This window comes from Schistocerca piceifrons, chromosome 5 (genome assembly GCF_021461385.2).
Source record: "Schistocerca piceifrons isolate TAMUIC-IGC-003096 chromosome 5, iqSchPice1.1, whole genome shotgun sequence".
Classification (NCBI taxonomy): Eukaryota; Metazoa; Arthropoda; class Insecta; order Orthoptera; family Acrididae; genus Schistocerca; species Schistocerca piceifrons.
In genome coordinates, this window is record NC_060142.1 from 599687902 (window position 1) to 599715269 (window position 27368).

General features: G+C 48.6%; 37 non-coding genes across 37 annotated transcripts; all 37 read left to right on the forward strand.

Annotated features, from left to right (window-relative positions):
* The first annotated feature begins 1596 nt into the window (after nt 1-1596).
* On the forward strand, nt 1597-1670 carry Trnan-guu. Its single transcript has one exon. It is a non-coding gene; the product is annotated as a tRNA-Asn (tRNA).
* Nucleotides 1671-2359: 689 nt separating this feature from the next.
* Trnat-cgu lies at nt 2360-2431 on the forward strand. The gene has a single exon. It is a non-coding gene; the product is annotated as a tRNA-Thr (tRNA).
* A 333-nt stretch (nt 2432-2764) lies between these two features.
* Nucleotides 2765-2838, forward strand: Trnan-guu. The gene has a single exon. It is a non-coding gene; the product is annotated as a tRNA-Asn (tRNA).
* A 689-nt stretch (nt 2839-3527) lies between these two features.
* Trnat-cgu lies at nt 3528-3599 on the forward strand. The gene has a single exon. It is a non-coding gene; the product is annotated as a tRNA-Thr (tRNA).
* A 333-nt stretch (nt 3600-3932) lies between these two features.
* Nucleotides 3933-4006, forward strand: Trnan-guu. The gene has a single exon. It is a non-coding gene; the product is annotated as a tRNA-Asn (tRNA).
* Nucleotides 4007-4695: 689 nt separating this feature from the next.
* On the forward strand, nt 4696-4767 carry Trnat-cgu. The gene has a single exon. It is a non-coding gene; the product is annotated as a tRNA-Thr (tRNA).
* Nucleotides 4768-5100: 333 nt separating this feature from the next.
* On the forward strand, nt 5101-5174 carry Trnan-guu. Its single transcript has one exon. It is a non-coding gene; the product is annotated as a tRNA-Asn (tRNA).
* A 689-nt stretch (nt 5175-5863) lies between these two features.
* Nucleotides 5864-5935, forward strand: Trnat-cgu. The gene has a single exon. It is a non-coding gene; the product is annotated as a tRNA-Thr (tRNA).
* A 333-nt stretch (nt 5936-6268) lies between these two features.
* Nucleotides 6269-6342, forward strand: Trnan-guu. The gene has a single exon. It is a non-coding gene; the product is annotated as a tRNA-Asn (tRNA).
* A 689-nt stretch (nt 6343-7031) lies between these two features.
* Trnat-cgu lies at nt 7032-7103 on the forward strand. Its single transcript has one exon. It is a non-coding gene; the product is annotated as a tRNA-Thr (tRNA).
* Nucleotides 7104-7962: 859 nt separating this feature from the next.
* Trnan-guu lies at nt 7963-8036 on the forward strand. Its single transcript has one exon. It is a non-coding gene; the product is annotated as a tRNA-Asn (tRNA).
* Nucleotides 8037-8725: 689 nt separating this feature from the next.
* Trnat-cgu lies at nt 8726-8797 on the forward strand. The gene has a single exon. It is a non-coding gene; the product is annotated as a tRNA-Thr (tRNA).
* A 333-nt stretch (nt 8798-9130) lies between these two features.
* Nucleotides 9131-9204, forward strand: Trnan-guu. The gene has a single exon. It is a non-coding gene; the product is annotated as a tRNA-Asn (tRNA).
* A 689-nt stretch (nt 9205-9893) lies between these two features.
* Nucleotides 9894-9965, forward strand: Trnat-cgu. The gene has a single exon. It is a non-coding gene; the product is annotated as a tRNA-Thr (tRNA).
* Nucleotides 9966-10298: 333 nt separating this feature from the next.
* Nucleotides 10299-10372, forward strand: Trnan-guu. The gene has a single exon. It is a non-coding gene; the product is annotated as a tRNA-Asn (tRNA).
* Nucleotides 10373-11061: 689 nt separating this feature from the next.
* Trnat-cgu lies at nt 11062-11133 on the forward strand. Its single transcript has one exon. It is a non-coding gene; the product is annotated as a tRNA-Thr (tRNA).
* Nucleotides 11134-11466: 333 nt separating this feature from the next.
* Trnan-guu lies at nt 11467-11540 on the forward strand. Its single transcript has one exon. It is a non-coding gene; the product is annotated as a tRNA-Asn (tRNA).
* Nucleotides 11541-12229: 689 nt separating this feature from the next.
* Nucleotides 12230-12301, forward strand: Trnat-cgu. The gene has a single exon. It is a non-coding gene; the product is annotated as a tRNA-Thr (tRNA).
* A 333-nt stretch (nt 12302-12634) lies between these two features.
* Trnan-guu lies at nt 12635-12708 on the forward strand. The gene has a single exon. It is a non-coding gene; the product is annotated as a tRNA-Asn (tRNA).
* Nucleotides 12709-13397: 689 nt separating this feature from the next.
* Nucleotides 13398-13469, forward strand: Trnat-cgu. The gene has a single exon. It is a non-coding gene; the product is annotated as a tRNA-Thr (tRNA).
* A 333-nt stretch (nt 13470-13802) lies between these two features.
* Trnan-guu lies at nt 13803-13876 on the forward strand. Its single transcript has one exon. It is a non-coding gene; the product is annotated as a tRNA-Asn (tRNA).
* Nucleotides 13877-14565: 689 nt separating this feature from the next.
* On the forward strand, nt 14566-14637 carry Trnat-cgu. The gene has a single exon. It is a non-coding gene; the product is annotated as a tRNA-Thr (tRNA).
* A 333-nt stretch (nt 14638-14970) lies between these two features.
* On the forward strand, nt 14971-15044 carry Trnan-guu. The gene has a single exon. It is a non-coding gene; the product is annotated as a tRNA-Asn (tRNA).
* Nucleotides 15045-15733: 689 nt separating this feature from the next.
* Trnat-cgu lies at nt 15734-15805 on the forward strand. The gene has a single exon. It is a non-coding gene; the product is annotated as a tRNA-Thr (tRNA).
* A 4237-nt stretch (nt 15806-20042) lies between these two features.
* Nucleotides 20043-20114, forward strand: Trnat-cgu. The gene has a single exon. It is a non-coding gene; the product is annotated as a tRNA-Thr (tRNA).
* A 333-nt stretch (nt 20115-20447) lies between these two features.
* Nucleotides 20448-20521, forward strand: Trnan-guu. Its single transcript has one exon. It is a non-coding gene; the product is annotated as a tRNA-Asn (tRNA).
* A 689-nt stretch (nt 20522-21210) lies between these two features.
* Nucleotides 21211-21282, forward strand: Trnat-cgu. Its single transcript has one exon. It is a non-coding gene; the product is annotated as a tRNA-Thr (tRNA).
* A 333-nt stretch (nt 21283-21615) lies between these two features.
* Nucleotides 21616-21689, forward strand: Trnan-guu. Its single transcript has one exon. It is a non-coding gene; the product is annotated as a tRNA-Asn (tRNA).
* A 689-nt stretch (nt 21690-22378) lies between these two features.
* Nucleotides 22379-22450, forward strand: Trnat-cgu. Its single transcript has one exon. It is a non-coding gene; the product is annotated as a tRNA-Thr (tRNA).
* A 333-nt stretch (nt 22451-22783) lies between these two features.
* Trnan-guu lies at nt 22784-22857 on the forward strand. Its single transcript has one exon. It is a non-coding gene; the product is annotated as a tRNA-Asn (tRNA).
* A 689-nt stretch (nt 22858-23546) lies between these two features.
* Trnat-cgu lies at nt 23547-23618 on the forward strand. The gene has a single exon. It is a non-coding gene; the product is annotated as a tRNA-Thr (tRNA).
* Nucleotides 23619-23951: 333 nt separating this feature from the next.
* Nucleotides 23952-24025, forward strand: Trnan-guu. The gene has a single exon. It is a non-coding gene; the product is annotated as a tRNA-Asn (tRNA).
* A 689-nt stretch (nt 24026-24714) lies between these two features.
* Trnat-cgu lies at nt 24715-24786 on the forward strand. The gene has a single exon. It is a non-coding gene; the product is annotated as a tRNA-Thr (tRNA).
* Nucleotides 24787-25119: 333 nt separating this feature from the next.
* Trnan-guu lies at nt 25120-25193 on the forward strand. The gene has a single exon. It is a non-coding gene; the product is annotated as a tRNA-Asn (tRNA).
* Nucleotides 25194-25882: 689 nt separating this feature from the next.
* Nucleotides 25883-25954, forward strand: Trnat-cgu. The gene has a single exon. It is a non-coding gene; the product is annotated as a tRNA-Thr (tRNA).
* Nucleotides 25955-26287: 333 nt separating this feature from the next.
* Nucleotides 26288-26361, forward strand: Trnan-guu. Its single transcript has one exon. It is a non-coding gene; the product is annotated as a tRNA-Asn (tRNA).
* Nucleotides 26362-27050: 689 nt separating this feature from the next.
* On the forward strand, nt 27051-27122 carry Trnat-cgu. Its single transcript has one exon. It is a non-coding gene; the product is annotated as a tRNA-Thr (tRNA).
* The last annotated feature ends 246 nt before the right edge of the window (nt 27123-27368 follow it).

The window sequence follows — 27368 nt, forward strand, 5'->3', positions numbered from 1 at the left end:
CATGAGCAGCGCTCTGCTACCATTTTGCAAAAAGTCAGAATTTTAGACACCTACGTTCTATGTAAAGCTTATTATGTTGCTCAGCTGTTCCCACTTCCCATGATGGTGGCGAAAAGGTTGCGCCAATTGTCTAGCAGGTTTATATGGAAGGGCCATCTATTCAAGTTACGTTACGAGGTAATGACGAAACCGCGTCTCTCCGGAGGCTTGGGCCTCTCTGACATTACTCGCAAGGCGTCTGCTTTGTACGTCCGCCGAACGACTCTAATTGTTACGCAAGAAGTGACTTCAATTACATCCAGGCTTTTTACTGTTGTGCGTCCGGCGAGCCTTGCTCCACCTGTCGATGTCGGACGCCTAAATTTTAAGTTGAAACACATTCGGGAATTTTACATTGCGGTGAGTTACCTCGGTGACGTCTTCTTGCGGCGACCGGTGCCAACGACCAAGGGCTTGATTGCCCGCTGGGAGGGGCTGGCCGGTCCCAATCCAATAGAACTGGCGTCTCCATCTGTGTCCTGGAGGAACGTCTGGAAGAACGTTAGTCTGCCGATCCACTCTATGGCCGTGGCGTCCACGTGGTATAGGGTAATAAATAATTTGGTTCCCACCAATGTACGACTGCACCGTATTGGTCTTTCTGACACGGACACCTGTACTCGGTGTGGTCTCCTGGATACCCTTGAACATCGATTCACCTGCTGTGGGCACCTTGCTAATTGGCGTTGGCTCAGGAAACAACTTGCTTTTGTCACTAGGTCTGCTGAAGCCGCTTATACTATTGACATCATCGTCCGGCCCGATTCTTCCTTTTTTCCGCGGACGAAGCTCCATACCGTCATGTGGTTGATTGGTCATTTCGTACATTTTGTCAACAGTTGTCATGAAGAGGATGGACACCTAGCGTTTCGGCAGTACATGCTTACTGCTTACTGGCAGCGCTTGCGATTGCCAGGCCTCCGAGATGATTTTGCCAATATGCTTAGCCTGACATTTGAAAGAGAGGGTGTTGGCTAAAGGTCACCTGTGTGAGCCGTTTTCTTTTATACTGTTTCTGGATTTGCCGCCTATATATATGTTTCTTCTCTACACCAGGACTGAAGTTTTCGTGCTTTAATCTTTATTTCAGTCAGCAGTCTACATTATATAGTCATGTTTTAGGATTCTAATTTCAGTACTGTAAAAAAAAAAAAAAAAAAAAAAAAGTGGTAGAGCACTGGTCTCGTAAACCAGGGGTCGTGAGTTCGAACCTCACAGAAGGCATTCATTTTTTAAACCTTCCTGCAAGGAGCGGAGCTATCTCGAGCAGCATCTAACACATGGCAGTACACTGAATGAAAGGGATGTTCTACAACCTATGACAAGTATTCTACTGGCCTCAGAGGTTTTCTGAATGCATAGGTTGAACATTGGTTTGTATGCATTTTGTAGTATAATGTCATGCTTGGCGATGTCATTCGTTTACGAGCCTCGCTACAGTGTGCATGCACGTTATCCATGTGAAGAGGCGTAAGCAAATGCTACCATTCTGCGAGATTCCTGCAGAAGGTATACGAATTGCGTTGATATACAGAGCACAAGGGAGCCAAAGTCAAGGCCTCCGTGGCGCAATCGGCTAGCGCGTTCGGCTGTTAACCGAAAGGTTGGTGGTTCGAGCCCACCCGGGGGCGAAATCGTTTTAACCGGCACCGAGGTGAGGACATACGTCAACTTTGTTAGAGATACACAGCTAGTGTGACAATTTGGCTGCGTTTGAGTGATGCCACAGAGCCTTATACACATTCAGCCAAGTGACACTGTAGGTAAAAACATGGCCCTACACAGACGTTCTACTGTTTTCCTTTTTATTCGTCATGTGTGACACTGCAGTAGAGGGACGCCCACTACAAAAGACGCATTCTTTACATTCAATTTCAGCATATACGTCGCGAGTGCCATATGACAGGGCCTGTCTCTCGATGTCGATTTGTATTTGGTGTCTCTTAAGTGTCGGTCTGCAGTAGGCCGCTGTTGGCCGAGCGACGTGCAGTCGCCTTACATGAAGCCCCATGGGCAACGCCAGTGCCACTGTGGACAACAGCATACTGTAGCCAGAGAGACGAGCCGAAAGGCGCATTTCGCAGTCGAGCCACGCTGTCCCACAAGCTGTGCACTAGGTCAGGATTGTGCAGACCGCAAACTTTTAGTGGGCCGACGCTCGTCGTCGACCGCAAGGGCGAAACATTCAAGAGATTTGGAAAACGGCAATGTGGACACCCCCAGCAGCAGCTGTGTGCCAAATCCGATATCTGGTCGAGGGCTGCAAGATTCAGTATGATGAAGTACCAATTTGGGGATAGCTCACAAACGCTAAGCTGCCGCATTCTTAGCTCAGTGGTAGAGCACTGGTCTCGTAAACCAGGGGTCGTGAGTTCGAACCTCACAGAAGGCATTCATTTTTTAAACCTTCCTGCAAGGAGCGGAGCTATCTCGAGCAGCATCTAACACATGGCAGTACACTGAATGAAAGGGATGTTCTACAACCTATGACAAGTATTCTACTGGCCTCAGAGGTTTTCTGAATGCATAGGTTGAACATTGGTTTGTATGCATTTTGTAGTATAATGTCATGCTTGGCGATGTCATTCGTTTACGAGCCTCGCTACAGTGTGCATGCACGTTATCCATGTGAAGAGGCGTAAGCAAATGCTACCATTCTGCGAGATTCCTGCAGAAGGTATACGAATTGCGTTGATATACAGAGCACAAGGGAGCCAAAGTCAAGGCCTCCGTGGCGCAATCGGCTAGCGCGTTCGGCTGTTAACCGAAAGGTTGATGGTTCGAGCCCACCCGGGGGCGAAATCGTTTTAACCGGCACCGAGGTGAGGACATACGTCAACTTTGTTAGAGATACACAGCTAGTGTGACAATTTGGCTGCGTTTGAGTGATGCCACAGAGCCTTATACACATTCAGCCAAGTGACACTGTAGGTAAAAACATGGCCCTACACAGACGTTCTACTGTTTTCCTTTTTATTCGTCATGTGTGACACTGCAGTAGAGGGACGCCCACTACAAAAGACGCATTCTTTACATTCAATTTCAGCATATACGTCGCGAGTGCCATATGACAGGGCCTGTCTCTCGATGTCGATTTGTATTTGGTGTCTCTTAAGTGTCGGTCTGCAGTAGGCCGCTGTTGGCCGAGCGACGTGCAGTCGCCTTACATGAAGCCCCATGGGCAACGCCAGTGCCACTGTGGACAACAGCATACTGTAGCCAGAGAGACGAGCCGAAAGGCGCATTTCGCAGTCGAGCCACGCTGTCCCACAAGCTGTGCACTAGGTCAGGATTGTGCAGACCGCAAACTTTTGGTGGGCCGACGCTCGTCGTCGATCGCAAGGGCGAAACATTCAAGAGATTTGGAAAACGGCAATGTGGACACCCCCAGCAGCAGCTGTGTGCCAAATCCGATATCTGGTCGAGGGCTGCAAGATTCAGTATGATGAAGTACCAATTTGGGGATAGCTCACAAACGCTAAGCTGCCGCCTTCTTAGCTCAGTGGTAGAGCACTGGTCTCGTAAACCAGGGGTCGTGAGTTCGAACCTCACAGAAGGCATTCATTTTTTAAACCTTCCTGCAAGGAGCGGAGCTATCTCGAGCAGCATCTAACACATGGCAGTACACTGAATGAAAGGAATGTTCTACAACCTATGACAAGTATTCTACTGGCCTCAGAGGTTTTCTGAATGCATAGGTTGAACATTGGTTTGTATGCATTTTGTAGTATAATGTCATGCTTGGCGATGTCATTCGTTTACGAGCCTCGCTACAGTGTGCATGCACGTTATCCATGTGAAGAGGCGTAAGCAAATGCTACCATTCTGCGAGATTCCTGCAGAAGGTATACGAATTGCGTTGATATACAGAGCACAAGGGAGCCAAAGTCAAGGCCTCCGTGGCGCAATCGGCTAGCGCGTTCGGCTGTTAACCGAAAGGTTGGTGGTTCGAGCCCACCCGGGGGCGAAATCGTTTTAACCGGCACCGAGGTGAGGACATACGTCAACTTTGTTAGAGATACACAGCTAGTGTGACAATTTGGCTGCGTTTGAGTGATGCCACAGAGCCTTATACACATTCAGCCAAGTGACACTGTAGGTAAAAACATGGCCCTACACAGACGTTCTACTGTTTTCCTTTTTATTCGTCATGTGTGACACTGCAGTAGAGGGACGCCCACTACAAAAGACGCATTCTTTACATTCAATTTCAGCATATACGTCGCGAGTGCCATATGACAGGGCCTGTCTCTCGATGTCGATTTGTATTTGGTGTCTCTTAAGTGTCGGTCTGCAGTAGGCCGCTGTTGGCCGAGCGACGTGCAGTCGCCTTACATGAAGCCCCATGGGCAACGCCAGTGCCACTGTGGACAACAGCATACTGTAGCCAGAGAGACGAGCCGAAAGGCGCATTTCGCAGTCGAGCCACGCTGTCCCACAAGCTGTGCACTAGGTCTGGATTGTGCAGACCGCAAACTTTTAGTGGGCCGACGCTCGTCGTCGATCGCAAGGGCGAAACATTCAAGAGATTTGGAAAACGGCAATGTGGACACCCCCAGCAGCAGCTGTGTGCCAAATCCGATATCTGGTCGAGGGCTGCAAGATTCAGTATGATGCAGTACCAATTTGGGGATAGCTCACAAACGCTAAGCTGCCGCCTTCTTAGCTCAGTGGTAGAGCACTGGTCTCGTAAACCAGGGGTCGTGAGTTCGAACCTCACAGAAGGCATTCATTTTTTAAACCTTCCTGCAAGGAGCGGAGCTATCTCGAGCAGCATCTAACACATGGCAGTACACTGAATGAAAGGGATGTTCTACAACCTATGACAAGTATTCTACTGGCCTCAGAGGTTTTCTGAATGCATAGGTTGAACATTGGTTTGTATGCATTTTGTAGTATAATGTCATGCTTGGCGATGTCATTCGTTTACGAGCCTCGCTACAGTGTGCATGCACGTTATCCATGTGAAGAGGCGTAAGCAAATGCTACCATTCTGCGAGATTCCTGCAGAAGGTATACGAATTGCGTTGATATACAGAGCACAAGGGAGCCAAAGTCAAGGCCTCCGTGGCGCAATCGGCTAGCGCGTTCGGCTGTTAACCGAAAGGTTGGTGGTTCGAGCCCACCCGGGGGCGAAATCGTTTTAACCGGCACCGAGGTGAGGACATACGTCAACTTTGTTAGAGATACACAGCTAGTGTGACAATTTGGCTGCGTTTGAGTGATGCCACAGAGCCTTATACACATTCAGCCAAGTGACACTGTAGGTAAAAACATGGCCCTACACAGACGTTCTACTGTTTTCCTTTTTATTCGTCATGTGTGACACTGCAGTAGAGGGACGCCCACTACAAAAGACGCATTCTTTACATTCAATTTCAGCATATACGTCGCGAGTGCCATATGACAGGGCCTGTCTCTCGATGTCGATTTGTATTTGGTGTCTCTTAAGTGTCGGTCTGCAGTAGGCCGCTGTTGGCCGAGCGACGTGCAGTCGCCTTACATGAAGCCCCATGGGCAACGCCAGTGCCACTGTGGACAACAGCATACTGTAGCCAGAGAGACGAGCCGAAAGGCGCATTTCGCAGTCGAGCCACGCTGTCCCACAAGCTGTGCACTAGGTCAGGATTGTGCAGACCGCAAACTTTTAGTGGGCCGACGCTCGTCGTCGATCGCAAGGGCGAAACATTCAAGAGATTTGGAAAACGGCAATGTGGACACCCCCAGCAGCAGCTGTGTGCCAAATCCGATATCTGGTCGAGGGCTGCAAGATTCAGTATGATGAAGTACCAATTTGGGGATAGCTCACAAACGCTAAGCTGCCGCATTCTTAGCTCAGTGGTAGAGCACTGGTCTCGTAAACCAGGGGTCGTGAGTTCGAACCTCACAGAAGGCATTCATTTTTTAAACCTTCCTGCAAGGAGCGGAGCTATCTCGAGCAGCATCTAACACATGGCAGTACACTGAATGAAAGGGATGTTCTACAACCTATGACAAGTATTCTACTGGCCTCAGAGGTTTTCTGAATGCATAGGTTGAACATTGGTTTGTATGCATTTTGTAGTATAATGTCATGCTTGGCGATGTCATTCGTTTACGAGCCTCGCTACAGTGTGCATGCACGTTATCCATGTGAAGAGGCGTAAGCAAATGCTACCATTCTGCGAGATTCCTGCAGAAGGTATACGAATTGCGTTGATATACAGAGCACAAGGGAGCCAAAGTCAAGGCCTCCGTGGCGCAATCGGCTAGCGCGTTCGGGTGTTAACCGAAAGGTTGATGGTTCGAGCCCACCCGGGGGCGAAATCGTTTTAACCGGCACCGAGGTGAGGACATACGTCAACTTTGTTAGAGATACACAGCTAGTGTGACAATTTGGCTGCGTTTGAGTGATGCCACAGAGCCTTATACACATTCAGCCAAGTGACACTGTAGGTAAAAACATGGCCCTACACAGACGTTCTACTGTTTTCCTTTTTATTCGTCATGTGTGACACTGCAGTAGAGGGACGCCCACTACAAAAGACGCATTCTTTACATTCAATTTCAGCATATACGTCGCGAGTGCCATATGACAGGGCCTGTCTCTCGATGTCGATTTGTATTTGGTGTCTCTTAAGTGTCGGTCTGCAGTAGGCCGCTGTTGGCCGAGCGACGTGCAGTCGCCTTACATGAAGCCCCATGGGCAACGCCAGTGCCACTGTGGACAACAGCATACTGTAGCCAGAGAGACGAGCCGAAAGGCGCATTTCGCAGTCGAGCCACGCTGTCCCACAAGCTGTGCACTAGGTCAGGATTGTGCAGACCGCAAACTTTTGGTGGGCCGACGCTCGTCGTCGATCGCAAGGGCGAAACATTCAAGAGATTTGGAAAACGGCAATGTGGACACCCCCAGCAGCAGCTGTGTGCCAAATCCGATATCTGGTCGAGGGCTGCAAGATTCAGTATGATGAAGTACCAATTTGGGGATAGCTCACAAACGCTAAGCTGCCGCCTTCTTAGCTCAGTGGTAGAGCACTGGTCTCGTAAACCAGGGGTCGTGAGTTCGAACCTCACAGAAGGCATTCATGCCTCTCTCCCCACATCCACCACTGCTGGCGGCTCACCTCCAACTGCGCAAAGCTACGCGCTGTTAACAGCCAACTGCCCAACACTACAATAGCAAATTCCAACAATGCCAACTGACTGCACACAGCACAGCCAGTGATTTTCATACAGAGCACTACGTGGCGTTACCAATAAAAAAACCTAAACAGCCTACTTACAGTACAAATTTTTCCGAGTACCCGTTAGCCCATCCTATCATTACAATCATTTCAATTTCCCTATCAGTGGCTTCTTTGCTCAAATCTGTATAACCTGTTAAACACTGACGAAAAGCACGCCGTTTTATGTGCGACTAGAGTTTGACTCAACACCACCTGAAATGAAAGACTGACCTGTTGCAAAGCCCGAGGTCTAGGTTACGTTGAAAGGTGATAATCTGGTTGAGAGTTGGAGACGTCAACTAATAAAAAAAAAAAAAAAAAAAAGTGGTAGAGCACTGGTCTCGTAAACCAGGGGTCGTGAGTTCGAACCTCACAGAAGGCATTCATTTTTTAAACCTTCCTGCAAGGAGCGGAGCTATCTCGAGCAGCATCTAACACATGGCAGTACACTGAATGAAAGGAATGTTCTACAACCTATGACAAGTATTCTACTGGCCTCAGAGGTTTTCTGAATGCATAGGTTGAACATTGGTTTGTATGCATTTTGTAGTATAATGTCATGCTTGGCGATGTCATTCGTTTACGAGCCTCGCTACAGTGTGCATGCACGTTATCCATGTGAAGAGGCGTAAGCAAATGCTACCATTCTGCGAGATTCCTGCAGAAGGTATACGAATTGCGTTGATATACAGAGCACAAGGGAGCCAAAGTCAAGGCCTCCGTGGCGCAATCGGCTAGCGCGTTCGGCTGTTAACCGAAAGGTTGGTGGTTCGAGCCCACCCGGGGGCGAAATCGTTTTAACCGGCACCGAGGTGAGGACATACGTCAACTTTGTTAGAGATACACAGCTAGTGTGACAATTTGGCTGCGTTTGAGTGATGCCACAGAGCCTTATACACATTCAGCCAAGTGACACTGTAGGTAAAAACATGGCCCTACACAGACGTTCTACTGTTTTCCTTTTTATTCGTCATGTGTGACACTGCAGTAGAGGGACGCCCACTACAAAAGACGCATTCTTTACATTCAATTTCAGCATATACGTCGCGAGTGCCATATGACAGGGCCTGTCTCTCGATGTCGATTTGTATTTGGTGTCTCTTAAGTGTCGGTCTGCAGTAGGCCGCTGTTGGCCGAGCGACGTGCAGTCGCCTTACATGAAGCCCCATGGGCAACGCCAGTGCCACTGTGGACAACAGCATACTGTAGCCAGAGAGACGAGCCGAAAGGCGCATTTCGCAGTCGAGCCACGCTGTCCCACAAGCTGTGCACTAGGTCAGGATTGTGCAGACCGCAAACTTTTAGTGGGCCGACGCTCGTCGTCGATCGCAAGGGCGAAACATTCAAGAGATTTGGAAAACGGCAATGTGGACACCCCCAGCAGCAGCTGTGTGCCAAATCCGATATCTGGTCGAGGGCTGCAAGATTCAGTATGATGAAGTACCAATTTGGGGATAGCTCACAAACGCTAAGCTGCCGCCTTCTTAGCTCAGTGGTAGAGCACTGGTCTCGTAAACCAGGGGTCGTGAGTTCGAACCTCACAGAAGGCATTCATTTTTTAAACCTTCCTGCAAGGAGCGGAGCTATCTCGAGCAGCATCTAACACATGGCAGTACACTGAATGAAAGGAATGTTCTACAACCTATGACAAGTATTCTACTGGCCTCAGAGGTTTTCTGAATGCATAGGTTGAACATTGGTTTGTATGCATTTTGTAGTATAATGTCATGCTTGGCGATGTCATTCGTTTACGAGCCTCGCTACAGTGTGCATGCACGTTATCCATGTGAAGAGGCGTAAGCAAATGCTACCATTCTGCGAGATTCCTGCAGAAGGTATACGAATTGCGTTGATATACAGAGCACAAGGGAGCCAAAGTCAAGGCCTCCGTGGCGCAATCGGCTAGCGCGTTCGGCTGTTAACCGAAAGGTTGGTGGTTCGAGCCCACCCGGGGGCGAAATCGTTTTAACCGGCACCGAGGTGAGGACATACGTCAACTTTGTTAGAGATACACAGCTAGTGTGACAATTTGGCTGCGTTTGAGTGATGCCACAGAGCCTTATACACATTCAGCCAAGTGACACTGTAGGTAAAAACATGGCCCTACACAGACGTTCTACTGTTTTCCTTTTTATTCGTCATGTGTGACACTGCAGTAGAGGGACGCCCACTACAAAAGACGCATTCTTTACATTCAATTTCAGCATATACGTCGCGAGTGCCATATGACAGGGCCTGTCTCTCGATGTCGATTTGTATTTGGTGTCTCTTAAGTGTCGGTCTGCAGTAGGCCGCTGTTGGCCGAGCGACGTGCAGTCGCCTTACATGAAGCCCCATGGGCAACGCCAGTGCCACTGTGGACAACAGCATACTGTAGCCAGAGAGACGAGCCGAAAGGCGCATTTCGCAGTCGAGCCACGCTGTCCCACAAGCTGTGCACTAGGTCAGGATTGTGCAGACCGCAAACTTTTAGTGGGCCGACGCTCGTCGTCGATCGCAAGGGCGAAACATTCAAGAGATTTGGAAAACGGCAATGTGGACACCCCCAGCAGCAGCTGTGTGCCAAATCCGATATCTGGTCGAGGGCTGCAAGATTCAGTATGATGAAGTACCAATTTGGGGATAGCTCACAAACGCTAAGCTGCCGCATTCTTAGCTCAGTGGTAGAGCACTGGTCTCGTAAACCAGGGGTCGTGAGTTCGAACCTCACAGAAGGCATTCATTTTTTAAACCTTCCTGCAAGGAGCGGAGCTATCTCGAGCAGCATCTAACACATGGCAGTACACTGAATGAAAGGGATGTTCTACAACCTATGACAAGTATTCTACTGGCCTCAGAGGTTTTCTGAATGCATAGGTTGAACATTGGTTTGTATGCATTTTGTAGTATAATGTCATGCTTGGCGATGTCATTCGTTTACGAGCCTCGCTACAGTGTGCATGCACGTTATCCATGTGAAGAGGCGTAAGCAAATGCTACCATTCTGCGAGATTCCTGCAGAAGGTATACGAATTGCGTTGATATACAGAGCACAAGGGAGCCAAAGTCAAGGCCTCCGTGGCGCAATCGGCTAGCGCGTTCGGCTGTTAACCGAAAGGTTGGTGGTTCGAGCCCACCCGGGGGCGAAATCGTTTTAACCGGCACCGAGGTGAGGACATACGTCAACTTTGTTAGAGATACACAGCTAGTGTGACAATTTGGCTGCGTTTGAGTGATGCCACAGAGCCTTATACACATTCAGCCAAGTGACACTGTAGGTAAAAACATGGCCCTACACAGACGTTCTACTGTTTTCCTTTTTATTCGTCATGTGTGACACTGCAGTAGAGGGACGCCCACTACAAAAGACGCATTCTTTACATTCAATTTCAGCATATACGTCGCGAGTGCCATATGACAGGGCCTGTCTCTCGATGTCGATTTGTATTTGGTGTCTCTTAAGTGTCGGTCTGCAGTAGGCCGCTGTTGGCCGAGCGACGTGCAGTCGCCTTACATGAAGCCCCATGGGCAACGCCAGTGCCACTGTGGACAACAGCATACTGTAGCCAGAGAGACGAGCCGAAAGGCGCATTTCGCAGTCGAGCCACGCTGTCCCACAAGCTGTGCACTAGGTCAGGATTGTGCAGACCGCAAACTTTTAGTGGGCCGACGCTCGTCGTCGATCGCAAGGGCGAAACATTCAAGAGATTTGGAAAACGGCAATGTGGACACCCCCAGCAGCAGCTGTGTGCCAAATCCGATATCTGGTCGAGGGCTGCAAGATTCAGTATGATGAAGTACCAATTTGGGGATAGCTCACAAACGCTAAGCTGCCGCATTCTTAGCTCAGTGGTAGAGCACTGGTCTCGTAAACCAGGGGTCGTGAGTTCGAACCTCACAGAAGGCATTCATTTTTTAAACCTTCCTGCAAGGAGCGGAGCTATCTCGAGCAGCATCTAACACATGGCAGTACACTGAATGAAAGGGATGTTCTACAACCTATGACAAGTATTCTACTGGCCTCAGAGGTTTTCTGAATGCATAGGTTGAACATTGGTTTGTATGCATTTTGTAGTATAATGTCATGCTTGGCGATGTCATTCGTTTACGAGCCTCGCTACAGTGTGCATGCACGTTATCCATGTGAAGAGGCGTAAGCAAATGCTACCATTCTGCGAGATTCCTGCAGAAGGTATACGAATTGCGTTGATATACAGAGCACAAGGGAGCCAAAGTCAAGGCCTCCGTGGCGCAATCGGCTAGCGCGTTCGGCTGTTAACCGAAAGGTTGGTGGTTCGAGCCCACCCGGGGGCGAAATCGTTTTAACCGGCACCGAGGTGAGGACATACGTCAACTTTGTTAGAGATACACAGCTAGTGTGACAATTTGGCTGCGTTTGAGTGATGCCACAGAGCCTTATACACATTCAGCCAAGTGACACTGTAGGTAAAAACATGGCCCTACACAGACGTTCTACTGTTTTCCTTTTTATTCGTCATGTGTGACACTGCAGTAGAGGGACGCCCACTACAAAAGACGCATTCTTTACATTCAATTTCAGCATATACGTCGCGAGTGCCATATGACAGGGCCTGTCTCTCGATGTCGATTTGTATTTGGTGTCTCTTAAGTGTCGGTCTGCAGTAGGCCGCTGTTGGCCGAGCGACGTGCAGTCGCCTTACATGAAGCCCCATGGGCAACGCCAGTGCCACTGTGGACAACAGCATACTGTAGCCAGAGAGACGAGCCGAAAGGCGCATTTCGCAGTCGAGCCACGCTGTCCCACAAGCTGTGCACTAGGTCAGGATTGTGCAGACCGCAAACTTTTAGTGGGCCGACGCTCGTCGTCGATCGCAAGGGCGAAACATTCAAGAGATTTGGAAAACGGCAATGTGGACACCCCCAGCAGCAGCTGTGTGCCAAATCCGATATCTGGTCGAGGGCTGCAAGATTCAGTATGATGAAGTACCAATTTGGGGATAGCTCACAAACGCTAAGCTGCCGCCTTCTTAGCTCAGTGGTAGAGCACTGGTCTCGTAAACCAGGGGTCGTGAGTTCGAACCTCACAGAAGGCATTCATTTTTTAAACCTTCCTGCAAGGAGCGGAGCTATCTCGAGCAGCATCTAACACATGGCAGTACACTGAATGAAAGGAATGTTCTACAACCTATGACAAGTATTCTACTGGCCTCAGAGGTTTTCTGAATGCATAGGTTGAACATTGGTTTGTATGCATTTTGTAGTATAATGTCATGCTTGGCGATGTCATTCGTTTACGAGCCTCGCTACAGTGTGCATGCACGTTATCCATGTGAAGAGGCGTAAGCAAATGCTACCATTCTGCGAGATTCCTGCAGAAGGTATACGAATTGCGTTGATATACAGAGCACAAGGGAGCCAAAGTCAAGGCCTCCGTGGCGCAATCGGCTAGCGCGTTCGGCTGTTAACCGAAAGGTTGGTGGTTCGAGCCCACCCGGGGGCGAAATCGTTTTAACCGGCACCGAGGTGAGGACATACGTCAACTTTGTTAGAGATACACAGCTAGTGTGACAATTTGGCTGCGTTTGAGTGATGCCACAGAGCCTTATACACATTCAGCCAAGTGACACTGTAGGTAAAAACATGGCCCTACACAGACGTTCTACTGTTTTCCTTTTTATTCGTCATGTGTGACACTGCAGTAGAGGGACGCCCACTACAAAAGACGCATTCTTTACATTCAATTTCAGCATATACGTCGCGAGTGCCATATGACAGGGCCTGTCTCTCGATGTCGATTTGTATTTGGTGCCTCTTAAGTGTCGGTCTGCAGTAGGCCGCTGTTGGCCGAGCGACGTGCAGTCGCCTTACATGAAGCCCCATGGGCAACGCCAGTGCCACTGTGGACAACAGCATACTGTAGCCAGAGAGACGAGCCGAAAGGCGCATTTCGCAGTCGAGCCACGCTGTCCCACAAGCTGTGCACTAGGTCAGGATTGTGCAGACCGCAAACTTTTAGTGGGCCGACGCTCGTCGTCGATCGCAAGGGCGAAACATTCAAGAGATTTGGAAAACGGCAATGTGGACACCCCCAGCAGCAGCTGTGTGCCAAATCCGATATCTGGTCGAGGGCTGCAAGATTCAGTATGATGAAGTACCAATTTGGGGATAGCTCACAAACGCTAAGCTGCCGCCTTCTTAGCTCAGTGGTAGAGCACTGGTCTCGTAAACCAGGGGTCGTGAGTTCGAACCTCACAGAAGGCATTCATTTTTTAAACCTTCCTGCAAGGAGCGGAGCTATCTCGAGCAGCATCTAACACATGGCAGTACACTGAATGAAAGGAATGTTCTACAACCTATGACAAGTATTCTACTGGCCTCAGAGGTTTTCTGAATGCATAGGTTGAACATTGGTTTGTATGCATTTTGTAGTATAATGTCATGCTTGGCGATGTCATTCGTTTACGAGCCTCGCTACAGTGTGCATGCACGTTATCCATGTGAAGAGGCGTAAGCAAATGCTACCATTCTGCGAGATTCCTGCAGAAGGTATACGAATTGCGTTGATATACAGAGCACAAGGGAGCCAAAGTCAAGGCCTCCGTGGCGCAATCGGCTAGCGCGTTCGGCTGTTAACCGAAAGGTTGGTGGTTCGAGCCCACCCGGGGGCGAAATCGTTTTAACCGGCACCGAGGTGAGGACATACGTCAACTTTGTTAGAGATACACAGCTAGTGTGACAATTTGGCTGCGTTTGAGTGATGCCACAGAGCCTTATACACATTCAGCCAAGTGACACTGTAGGTAAAAACATGGCCCTACACAGACGTTCTACTGTTTTCCTTTTTATTCGTCATGTGTGACACTGCAGTAGAGGGACGCCCACTACAAAAGACGCATTCTTTACATTCAATTTCAGCATATACGTCGCGAGTGCCATATGACAGGGCCTGTCTCTCGATGTCGATTTGTATTTGGTGTCTCTTAAGTGTCGGTCTGCAGTAGGCCGCTGTTGGCCGAGCGACGTGCAGTCGCCTTACATGAAGCCCCATGGGCAACGCCAGTGCCACTGTGGACAACAGCATACTGTAGCCAGAGAGACGAGCCGAAAGGCGCATTTCGCAGTCGAGCCACGCTGTCCCACAAGCTGTGCACTAGGTCAGGATTGTGCAGACCGCAAACTTTTAGTGGGCCGACGCTCGTCGTCGATCGCAAGGGCGAAACATTCAAGAGATTTGGAAAACGGCAATGTGGACACCCCCAGCAGCAGCTGTGTGCCAAATCCGATATCTGGTCGAGGGCTGCAAGATTCAGTATGATGAAGTACCAATTTGGGGATAGCTCACAAACGCTAAGCTGCCGCCTTCTTAGCTCAGTGGTAGAGCACTGGTCTCGTAAACCAGGGGTCGTGAGTTCGAACCTCACAGAAGGCATTCATTTTTTAAACCTTCCTGCAAGGAGCGGAGCTATCTCGAGCAGCATCTAACACATGGCAGTACACTGAATGAAAGGAATGTTCTACAACCTATGACAAGTATTCTACTGGCCTCAGAGGTTTTCTGAATGCATAGGTTGAACATTGGTTTGTATGCATTTTGTAGTATAATGTCATGCTTGGCGATGTCATTCGTTTACGAGCCTCGCTACAGTGTGCATGCACGTTATCCATGTGAAGAGGCGTAAGCAAATGCTACCATTCTGCGAGATTCCTGCAGAAGGTATACGAATTGCGTTGATATACAGAGCACAAGGGAGCCAAAGTCAAGGCCTCCGTGGCGCAATCGGCTAGCGCGTTCGGCTGTTAACCGAAAGGTTGGTGGTTCGAGCCCACCCGGGGGCGAAATCGTTTTAACCGGCACCGAGGTGAGGACATACGTCAACTTTGTTAGAGATACACAGCTAGTGTGACAATTTGGCTGCGTTTGAGTGATGCCACAGAGCCTTATACACATTCAGCCAAGTGACACTGTAGGTAAAAACATGGCCCTACACAGACGTTCTACTGTTTTCCTTTTTATTCGTCATGTGTGACACTGCAGTAGAGGGACGCCCACTACAAAAGACGCATTCTTTACATTCAATTTCAGCATATACGTCGCGAGTGCCATATGACAGGGCCTGTCTCTCGATGTCGATTTGTATTTGGTGTCTCTTAAGTGTCGGTCTGCAGTAGGCCGCTGTTGGCCGAGCGACGTGCAGTCGCCTTACATGAAGCCCCATGGGCAACGCCAGTGCCACTGTGGACAACAGCATACTGTAGCCAGAGAGACGAGCCGAAAGGCGCATTTCGCAGTCGAGCCACGCTGTCCCACAAGCTGTGCACTAGGTCAGGATTGTGCAGACCGCAAACTTTTAGTGGGCCGACGCTCGTCGTCGATCGCAAGGGCGAAACATTCAAGAGATTTGGAAAACGGCAATGTGGACACCCCCAGCAGCAGCTGTGTGCCAAATCCGATATCTGGTCGAGGGCTGCAAGATTCAGTATGATGAAGTACCAATTTGGGGATAGCTCACAAACGCTAAGCTGCCGCCTTCTTAGCTCAGTGGTAGAGCACTGGTCTCGTAAACCAGGGGTCGTGAGTTCGAACCTCACAGAAGGCATTCATTTTTTAAACCTTCCTGCAAGGAGCGGAGCTATCTCGAGCAGCATCTAACACATGGCAGTACACTGAATGAAAGGAATGTTCTACAACCTATGACAAGTATTCTACTGGCCTCAGAGGTTTTCTGAATGCATAGGTTGAACATTGGTTTGTATGCATTTTGTAGTATAATGTCATGCTTGGCGATGTCATTCGTTTACGAGCCTCGCTACAGTGTGCATGCACGTTATCCATGTGAAGAGGCGTAAGCAAATGCTACCATTCTGCGAGATTCCTGCAGAAGGTATACGAATTGCGTTGATATACAGAGCACAAGGGAGCCAAAGTCAAGGCCTCCGTGGTGATGTATCTTTGCTACAGGACAATGAGTTAGCAGATGTTGTCAACGAAACGTGGAACATGTGCTTGCGCTCGATAGATCGCTATGTGACTGTTACGGACTGGTGGTGCAACAGGGCCAAACCAAAACTGAGGAACGTTTTAATTCAGTACAGTCTTCAGCGATCCCGAGAACTCAAGAACACCGTAGAATTTTATTACGCAATGTTACGGAACTTGTATGAACAGGCGAGCACTTCCGGCATTCGTTTGGAAGACATTAAAAAAACTAAGGCCAAATTACTCCGCATTAAACAACAACAGCTGGAAGGACTAAAAGTAAGGTCAAAAGCCAAGACATTATCAGAGGACGAAACTGCTTCCTTATATCACCTATTGAGACACGCAAAACATAGGAGACGAACCTTTCTTGATGAGATCCAGACTCCGACCGGTCTGACCATTACTTCTCAGAAAGAGATCGTCAACGAGGTTTTCAAGTATTACCACAATCTCTATTCAGCCAGTCAGTTATGCGAAGAATCCTTCGAAGAATTTCTTGGCGGCATAGTTCCTCAGCTGTCAGAAGAGGAAAATGAAGGACTTCTTACTGATTTCACTGAAGAGGATCTCCACGACACCGTCCGCAAGTCTCCTTTAAACAAGTCACCGGGGCCGGATGGGTTGCCCGTTGAATTTTATCTACGATACTGGCCACTCATCGGAGAAAAGTTTACTCAAATGGCAAACGAGATTATCCAAGGAAAACCACTACCTGCTGCTATGAAAGAATGCACAATAGTATTAGTTCCTAAGACTACATCGAAGCGCAATCTACACAACTTTCGCCCTATTTCGTTGCTTAACTCCGACTACAAAATCATAGCTAGACTGTTAAATAACAGACTTACACTTTTAGCCAAAAAAATAGTAAGTCCACATCAGTCATGTGTACCTGGCAGAACTATTTTCAAAAGTATTGCGGAATACAGGGATTTAATTGCCATCGCCTCTGTGACGAACATCAAATGTGCCATTTGTTTTATCGATTTTCACAAAGCCTTCGACCGTGTGGATCACAGGTTCCTTCTTACAACAATGAGAAAAATAGGCTTTGACGAACGAGTTCTCAGTGTGGTCACGAACGTTGCGTTGGGTATCAACGCAAGTATCTCTGTCAACTGCCAAAGAACTAAGCAGATCCCGATACGGCGTGGCGTTCCTCAAGGCAGCCCGCTTTCCATGCTTCTATTCGTCTTTTCCTTGGAGCCGTTACTCCGCAGTCTTCACGTCAATCTAACAGGTATTACGTTAGCAGGTCACAAAACAGTCACAAATGCATACGCTGATGATGTAGGCGTCGTATTACGGAACGTCGATGACATTACCAAATTAGAATTGCTCATTAAAAAGTACTGCAGCGTGTCGGGTGCTACCACCAATGCTAATAAGAGCAGATTGCTAAACCTGCGGGGTTTTCAACACGTAACTGTCACTTGGGCAACACAGGTCACTCAGTGCAAATCACTTGGGTCGACTCTGACTATGTGTCCAATCAAAATGGCGGCCATTAATTGGAAAACAACATCTGGGTGCATTCAAGGAGCCACCAGAGAAAACCTGCTCCGACCTTTAAATCAATTTCAAAGAATTCGTTTAATTAATAATTGCCTTTTATCAAAAGCTTATTATACGGCGCAACTCTTTCCACTCCCCACCATGATCGCTGGAAAGATAATGTCAATCGTCACTAACTACCTATGGCGAGGTGAAGTGTTTAGAGTGACTGGGAGAACAGCTACCCTCGATCCCAGCAATGGAGGTCTGGGATTAACGGACATTAAGAATAAGGCCTCGGCTCTTTTCCTCAAACGGACCACTAGTCTTCTCAACGAAAACGCTACCAGCATTACAACCAAGTTATTTGAAATTCTTACACCTGCAAGTCTCCACGCGCCAGTTGATGTGCACAAAATCAATCCCCGCCTTCGTCATGTGCGTACATTTTTCATCGATATGAGTTATATTAATAGCGAAATAACTAATTCGCGGCAGTTAACGGCCCGAGCAATTCTGTGTCTCAAGAAGAAAAATGAAGGGAAGAATAAAATAGAGGAAAAATATCCGCATTACAATTGGACAACTATATGGAAGAATATTAACCTGCGTGTTCTCTCCTCCGACGCAAAAACATCATGGTACAAATCGGTCAACAATATAGTCAGTACCAACGAACGGTTGCACTCAATTGGGATTAGCCAAACAAACCTTTGTCTCAAATGTAATCTCGTCGACACAACAGTACACAGATTCACGTGTGCTGGGCATATGAAGAACTGGCAATGGTTGAGAGACCAATTGGCTTTTCTGACACGATCGTCCACAGACAATTTTCAGCCTCTGATCCTTCTCCGGCCACAGGTACAGTATTTCCCTGCAACCAAAAACAACTCAATTCATTGGTTAATGGGAACATACGTTAGCTATGTTATTAATAACTTAGGAACCGACGATCTCATTGATTTTCATATGTACCTGAAAAATGAATATGATAGAATAGTTAAATATCCAGGCCATAAGCAGACGTACGGCAACATGCTCAAAATTGTCTTTGAGCGACTGGGAGTCGGATAACAGAGAAGAGCAAACAAAAGACTCCGTTTTATACAACACAAATTGGAGCAGCAAAGAACCGTTTATGATTCAGCTCATCTTCCCATTTTAAGTACCATATTTAAGTAGCAACAAATGAAGGGAGTCCTGCAATTTATTTCACGAATTTATTCAGAGAAGAAAGTCATTTATTTTACGATTATCCTCAACCAGCAATTCAATTCAATTTTTGCAATTATGAAACCTAGCCAAGATCGGCAATTAATAATACAAAATTCAAAGCACGCAATATAATGGAAATACCGTCACTAGGTGACAGATGAGAGGCGGCATTGAGGTCAGGCCTCAGCATTATTTGACCCCTGCCCTATTTGCCGACGCTTATCTGACACTAAAAAAAAAAAAATCTGATCGCCTACAGTTGGGGGTATTATAGGCTCGAAAAAAAAAAAAAAAAAAAAAAAAAAAAAAAAAAAAGTGGTAGAATGCCTGCCTGCCTCGCAGGCGGCCCGGGTTCGATAAAAAAAAAAAAAAAAAAAAAAAAAAAGTGGCGCAATCGGCTAGCGCGTTCGGCTGTTAACCGAAAGGTTGGTGGTTCGAGCCCACCCGGGGGCGAAATCGTTTTAACCGGCACCGAGGTGAGGACATACGTCAACTTTGTTAGAGATACACAGCTAGTGTGACAATTTGGCTGCGTTTGAGTGATGCCACAGAGCCTTATACACATTCAGCCAAGTGACACTGTAGGTAAAAACATGGCCCTACACAGACGTTCTACTGTTTTCCTTTTTATTCGTCATGTGTGACACTGCAGTAGAGGGACGCCCACTACAAAAGACGCATTCTTTACATTCAATTTCAGCATATACGTCGCGAGTGCCATATGACAGGGCCTGTCTCTCGATGTCGATTTGTATTTGGTGCCTCTTAAGTGTCGGTCTGCAGTAGGCCGCTGTTGGCCGAGCGACGTGCAGTCGCCTTACATGAAGCCCCATGGGCAACGCCAGTGCCACTGTGGACAACAGCATACTGTAGCCAGAGAGACGAGCCGAAAGGCGCATTTCGCAGTCGAGCCACGCTGTCCCACAAGCTGTGCACTAGGTCAGGATTGTGCAGACCGCAAACTTTTAGTGGGCCGACGCTCGTCGTCGATCGCAAGGGCGAAACATTCAAGAGATTTGGAAAACGGCAATGTGGACACCCCCAGCAGCAGCTGTGTGCCAAATCCGATATCTGGTCGAGGGCTGCAAGATTCAGTATGATGAAGTACCAATTTGGGGATAGCTCACAAACGCTAAGCTGCCGCCTTCTTAGCTCAGTGGTAGAGCACTGGTCTCGTAAACCAGGGGTCGTGAGTTCGAACCTCACAGAAGGCATTCATTTTTTAAACCTTCCTGCAAGGAGCGGAGCTATCTCGAGCAGCATCTAACACATGGCAGTACACTGAATGAAAGGAATGTTCTACAACCTATGACAAGTATTCTACTGGCCTCAGAGGTTTTCTGAATGCATAGGTTGAACATTGGTTTGTATGCATTTTGTAGTATAATGTCATGCTTGGCGATGTCATTCGTTTACGAGCCTCGCTACAGTGTGCATGCACGTTATCCATGTGAAGAGGCGTAAGCAAATGCTACCATTCTGCGAGATTCCTGCAGAAGGTATACGAATTGCATTGATATACAGAGCACAAGGGAGCCAAAGTCAAGGCCTCCGTGGCGCAATCGGCTAGCGCGTTCGGCTGTTAACCGAAAGGTTGGTGGTTCGAGCCCACCCGGGGGCGAAATCGTTTTAACCGGCACCGAGGTGAGGACATACGTCAACTTTGTTAGAGATACACAGCTAGTGTGACAATTTGGCTGCGTTTGAGTGATGCCACAGAGCCTTATACACATTCAGCCAAGTGACACTGTAGGTAAAAACATGGCCCTACACAGACGTTCTACTGTTTTCCTTTTTATTCGTCATGTGTGACACTGCAGTAGAGGGACGCCCACTACAAAAGACGCATTCTTTACATTCAATTTCAGCATATACGTCGCGAGTGCCATATGACAGGGCCTGTCTCTCGATGTCGATTTGTATTTGGTGTCTCTTAAGTGTCGGTCTGCAGTAGGCCGCTGTTGGCCGAGCGACGTGCAGTCGCCTTACATGAAGCCCCATGGGCAACGCCAGTGCCACTGTGGACAACAGCATACTGTAGCCAGAGAGACGAGCCGAAAGGCGCATTTCGCAGTCGAGCCACGCTGTCCCACAAGCTGTGCACTAGGTCAGGATTGTGCAGACCGCAAACTTTTAGTGGGCCGACGCTCGTCGTCGATCGCAAGGGCGAAACATTCAAGAGATTTGGAAAACGGCAATGTGGACACCCCCAGCAGCAGCTGTGTGCCAAATCCGATATCTGGTCGAGGGCTGCAAGATTCAGTATGATGAAGTACCAATTTGGGGATAGCTCACAAACGCTAAGCTGCCGCCTTCTTAGCTCAGTGGTAGAGCACTGGTCTCGTAAACCAGGGGTCGTGAGTTCGAACCTCACAGAAGGCATTCATTTTTTAAACCTTCCTGCAAGGAGCGGAGCTATCTCGAGCAGCATCTAACACATGGCAGTACACTGAATGAAAGGAATGTTCTACAACCTATGACAAGTATTCTACTGGCCTCAGAGGTTTTCTGAATGCATAGGTTGAACATTGGTTTGTATGCATTTTGTAGTATAATGTCATGCTTGGCGATGTCATTCGTTTACGAGCCTCGCTACAGTGTGCATGCACGTTATCCATGTGAAGAGGCGTAAGCAAATGCTACCATTCTGCGAGATTCCTGCAGAAGGTATACGAATTGCGTTGATATACAGAGCACAAGGGAGCCAAAGTCAAGGCCTCCGTGGCGCAATCGGCTAGCGCGTTCGGCTGTTAACCGAAAGGTTGGTGGTTCGAGCCCACCCGGGGGCGAAATCGTTTTAACCGGCACCGAGGTGAGGACATACGTCAACTTTGTTAGAGATACACAGCTAGTGTGACAATTTGGCTGCGTTTGAGTGATGCCACAGAGCCTTATACACATTCAGCCAAGTGACACTGTAGGTAAAAACATGGCCCTACACAGACGTTCTACTGTTTTCCTTTTTATTCGTCATGTGTGACACTGCAGTAGAGGGACGCCCACTACAAAAGACGCATTCTTTACATTCAATTTCAGCATATACGTCGCGAGTGCCATATGACAGGGCCTGTCTCTCGATGTCGATTTGTATTTGGTGCCTCTTAAGTGTCGGTCTGCAGTAGGCCGCTGTTGGCCGAGCGACGTGCAGTCGCCTTACATGAAGCCCCATGGGCAACGCCAGTGCCACTGTGGACAACAGCATACTGTAGCCAGAGAGACGAGCCGAAAGGCGCATTTCGCAGTCGAGCCACGCTGTCCCACAAGCTGTGCACTAGGTCAGGATTGTGCAGACCGCAAACTTTTAGTGGGCCGACGCTCGTCGTCGATCGCAAGGGCGAAACATTCAAGAGATTTGGAAAACGGCAATGTGGACACCCCCAGCAGCAGCTGTGTGCCAAATCCGATATCTGGTCGAGGGCTGCAAGATTCAGTATGATGAAGTACCAATTTGGGGATAGCTCACAAACGCTAAGCTGCCGCCTTCTTAGCTCAGTGGTAGAGCACTGGTCTCGTAAACCAGGGGTCGTGAGTTCGAACCTCACAGAAGGCATTCATTTTTTAAACCTTCCTGCAAGGAGCGGAGCTATCTCGAGCAGCATCTAACACATGGCAGTACACTGAATGAAAGGAATGTTCTACAACCTATGACAAGTATTCTACTGGCCTCAGAGGTTTTCTGAATGCATAGGTTGAACATTGGTTTGTATGCATTTTGTAGTATAATGTCATGCTTGGCGATGTCATTCGTTTACGAGCCTCGCTACAGTGTGCATGCACGTTATCCATGTGAAGAGGCGTAAGCAAATGCTACCATTCTGCGAGATTCCTGCAGAAGGTATACGAATTGCATTGATATACAGAGCACAAGGGAGCCAAAGTCAAGGCCTCCGTGGCGCAATCGGCTAGCGCGTTCGGCTGTTAACCGAAAGGTTGGTGGTTCGAGCCCACCCGGGGGCGAAATCGTTTTAACCGGCACCGAGGTGAGGACATACGTCAACTTTGTTAGAGATACACAGCTAGTGTGACAATTTGGCTGCGTTTGAGTGATGCCACAGAGCCTTATACACATTCAGCCAAGTGACACTGTAGGTAAAAACATGGCCCTACACAGACGTTCTACTGTTTTCCTTTTTATTCGTCATGTGTGACACTGCAGTAGAGGGACGCCCACTACAAAAGACGCATTCTTTACATTCAATTTCAGCATATACGTCGCGAGTGCCATATGACAGGGCCTGTCTCTCGATGTCGATTTGTATTTGGTGTCTCTTAAGTGTCGGTCTGCAGTAGGCCGCTGTTGGCCGAGCGACGTGCAGTCGCCTTACATGAAGCCCCATGGGCAACGCCAGTGCCACTGTGGACAACAGCATACTGTAGCCAGAGAGACGAGCCGAAAGGCGCATTTCGCAGTCGAGCCACGCTGTCCCACAAGCTGTGCACTAGGTCAGGATTGTGCAGACCGCAAACTTTTAGTGGGCCGACGCTCGTCGTCGATCGCAAGGGCGAAACATTCAAGAGATTTGGAAAACGGCAATGTGGACACCCCCAGCAGCAGCTGTGTGCCAAATCCGATATCTGGTCGAGGGCTGCAAGATTCAGTATGATGAAGTACCAATTTGGGGATAGCTCACAAACGCTAAGCTGCCGCCTTCTTAGCTCAGTGGTAGAGCACTGGTCTCGTAAACCAGGGGTCGTGAGTTCGAACCTCACAGAAGGCATTCATTTTTTAAACCTTCCTGCAAGGAGCGGAGCTATCTCGAGCAGCATCTAACACATGGCAGTACACTGAATGAAAGGAATGTTCTACAACCTATGACAAGTATTCTACTGGCCTCAGAGGTTTTCTGAATGCATAGGTTGAACATTGGTTTGTATGCATTTTGTAGTATAATGTCATGCTTGGCGATGTCATTCGTTTACGAGCCTCGCTACAGTGTGCATGCACGTTATCCATGTGAAGAGGCGTAAGCAAATGCTACCATTCTGCGAGATTCCTGCAGAAGGTATACGAATTGCGTTGATATACAGAGCACAAGGGAGCCAAAGTCAAGGCCTCCGTGGCGCAATCGGCTAGCGCGTTCGGCTGTTAACCGAAAGGTTGGTGGTTCGAGCCCACCCGGGGGCGAAATCGTTTTAACCGGCACCGAGGTGAGGACATACGTCAACTTTGTTAGAGATACACAGCTAGTGTGACAATTTGGCTGCGTTTGAGTGATGCCACAGAGCCTTATACACATTCAGCCAAGTGACACTGTAGGTAAAAACATGGCCCTACACAGACGTTCTACTGTTTTCCTTTTTATTCGTCATGTGTGACACTGCAGTAGAGGGACGCCCACTACAAAAGACGCATTCTTTACATTCAATTTCAGCATATACGTCGCGAGTGCCATATGACAGGGCCTGTCTCTCGATGTCGATTTGTATTTGGTGCCTCTTAAGTGTCGGTCTGCAGTAGGCCGCTGTTGGCCGAGCGACGTGCAGTCGCCTTACATGAAGCCCCATGGGCAACGCCAGTGCCACTGTGGACAACAGCATACTGTAGCCAGAGAGACGAGCCGAAAGGCGCATTTCGCAGTCGAGCCACGCTGTCCCACAAGCTGTGCACTAGGTCAGGATTGTGCAGACCGCAAACTTTTAGTGGGCCGACGCTCGTCGTCGATCGCAAGGGCGAAACATTCAAGAGATTTGGAAAACGGCAATGTGGACACCCCCAGCAGCAGCTGTGTGCCAAATCCGATATCTGGTCGAGGGCTGCAAGATTCAGTATGATGAAGTACCAATTTGGGGATAGCTCACAAACGCTAAGCTGCCGCCTTCTTAGCTCAGTGGTAGAGCACTGGTCTCGTAAACCAGGGGTCGTGAGTTCGAACCTCACAGAAGGCATTCATTTTTTAAACCTTCCTGCAAGGAGCGGAGCTATCTCGAGCAGCATCTAACACATGGCAGTACACTGAATGAAAGGAATGTTCTACAACCTATGACAAGTATTCTACTGGCCTCAGAGGTTTTCTGAATGCATAGGTTGAACATTGGTTTGTATGCATTTTGTAGTATAATGTCATGCTTGGCGATGTCATTCGTTTACGAGCCTCGCTACAGTGTGCATGCACGTTATCCATGTGAAGAGGCGTAAGCAAATGCTACCATTCTGCGAGATTCCTGCAGAAGGTATACGAATTGCATTGATATACAGAGCACAAGGGAGCCAAAGTCAAGGCCTCCGTGGCGCAATCGGCTAGCGCGTTCGGCTGTTAACCGAAAGGTTGGTGGTTCGAGCCCACCCGGGGGCGAAATCGTTTTAACCGGCACCGAGGTGAGGACATACGTCAACTTTGTTAGAGATACACAGCTAGTGTGACAATTTGGCTGCGTTTGAGTGATGCCACAGAGCCTTATACACATTCAGCCAAGTGACACTGTAGGTAAAAACATGGCCCTACACAGACGTTCTACTGTTTTCCTTTTTATTCGTCATGTGTGACACTGCAGTAGAGGGACGCCCACTACAAAAGACGCATTCTTTACATTCAATTTCAGCATATACGTCGCGAGTGCCATATGACAGGGCCTGTCTCTCGATGTCGATTTGTATTTGGTGTCTCTTAAGTGTCGGTCTGCAGTAGGCCGCTGTTGGCCGAGCGACGTGCAGTCGCCTTACATGAAGCCCCATGGGCAACGCCAGTGCCACTGTGGACAACAGCATACTGTAGCCAGAGAGACGAGCCGAAAGGCGCATTTCGCAGTCGAGCCACGCTGTCCCACAAGCTGTGCACTAGGTCAGGATTGTGCAGACCGCAAACTTTTAGTGGGCCGACGCTCGTCGTCGATCGCAAGGGCGAAACATTCAAGAGATTTGGAAAACGGCAATGTGGACACCCCCAGCAGCAGCTGTGTGCCAAATCCGATATCTGGTCGAGGGCTGCAAGATTCAGTATGATGAAGTACCAATTTGGGGATAGCTCACAAACGCTAAGCTGCCGCCTTCTTAGCTCAGTGGTAGAGCACTGGTCTCGTAAACCAGGGGTCGTGAGTTCGAACCTCACAGAAGGCATTCATTTTTTAAACCTTCCTGCAAGGAGCGGAGCTATCTCGAGCAGCATCTAACACATGGCAGTACACTGAATGAAAGGAATGTTCTACAACCTATGACAAGTATTCTACTGGCCTCAGAGGTTTTCTGAATGCATAGGTTGAACATTGGTTTGTATGCATTTTGTAGTATAATGTCATGCTTGGCGATGTCATTCGTTTACGAGCCTCGCTACAGTGTGCATGCACGTTATCCATGTGAAGAGGCGTAAGCAAATGCTACCATTCTGCGAGATTCCTGCAGAAGGTATACGAATTGCGTTGATATACAGAGCACAAGGGAGCCAAAGTCAAGGCCTCCGTGGCGCAATCGGCTAGCGCGTTCGGCTGTTAACCGAAAGGTTGGTGGTTCGAGCCCACCCGGGGGCGAAATCGTTTTAACCGGCACCGAGGTGAGGACATACGTCAACTTTGTTAGAGATACACAGCTAGTGTGACAATTTGGCTGCGTTTGAGTGATGCCACAGAGCCTTATACACATTCAGCCAAGTGACACTGTAGGTAAAAACATGGCCCTACACAGACGTTCTACTGTTTTCCTTTTTATTCGTCATGTGTGACACTGCAGTAGAGGGACGCCCACTACAAAAGACGCATTCTTTACATTCAATTTCAGCATATACGTCGCGAGTGCCATATGACAGGGCCTGTCTCTCGATGTCGATTTGTATTTGGTGTCTCTTAAGTGTCGGTCTGCAGTAGGCCGCTGTTGGCCGAGCGACGTGCAGTCGCCTTACATGAAGCCCCATGGGCAACGCCAGTGCCACTGTGGACAACAGCATACTGTAGCCAGAGAGACGAGCCGAAAGGCGCATTTCGCAGTCGAGCCACGCTGTCCCACAAGCTGTGCACTAGGTCAGGATTGTGCAGACCGCAAACTTTTAGTGGGCCGACGCTCGTCGTCGATCGCAAGGGCGAAACATTCAAGAGATTTGGAAAACGGCAATGTGGACACCCCCAGCAGCAGCTGTGTGCCAAATCCGATATCTGGTCGAGGGCTGCAAGATTCAGTATGATGAAGTACCAATTTGGGGATAGCTCACAAACGCTAAGCTGCCGCCTTCTTAGCTCAGTGGTAGAGCACTGGTCTCGTAAACCAGGGGTCGTGAGTTCGAACCTCACAGAAGGCATTCATTTTTTAAACCTTCCTGCAAGGAGCGGAGCTATCTCGAGCAGCATCTAACACATGGCAGTACACTGAATGAAAGGAATGTTCTACAACCTATGACAAGTATTCTACTGGCCTCAGAGGTTTTCTGAATGCATAGGTTGAACATTGGTTTGTATGCATTTTGTAGTATAATGTCATGCTTGGCGATGTCATTCGTTTACGAGCCTCGCTACAGTGTGCATGCACGTTATCCATGTGAAGAGGC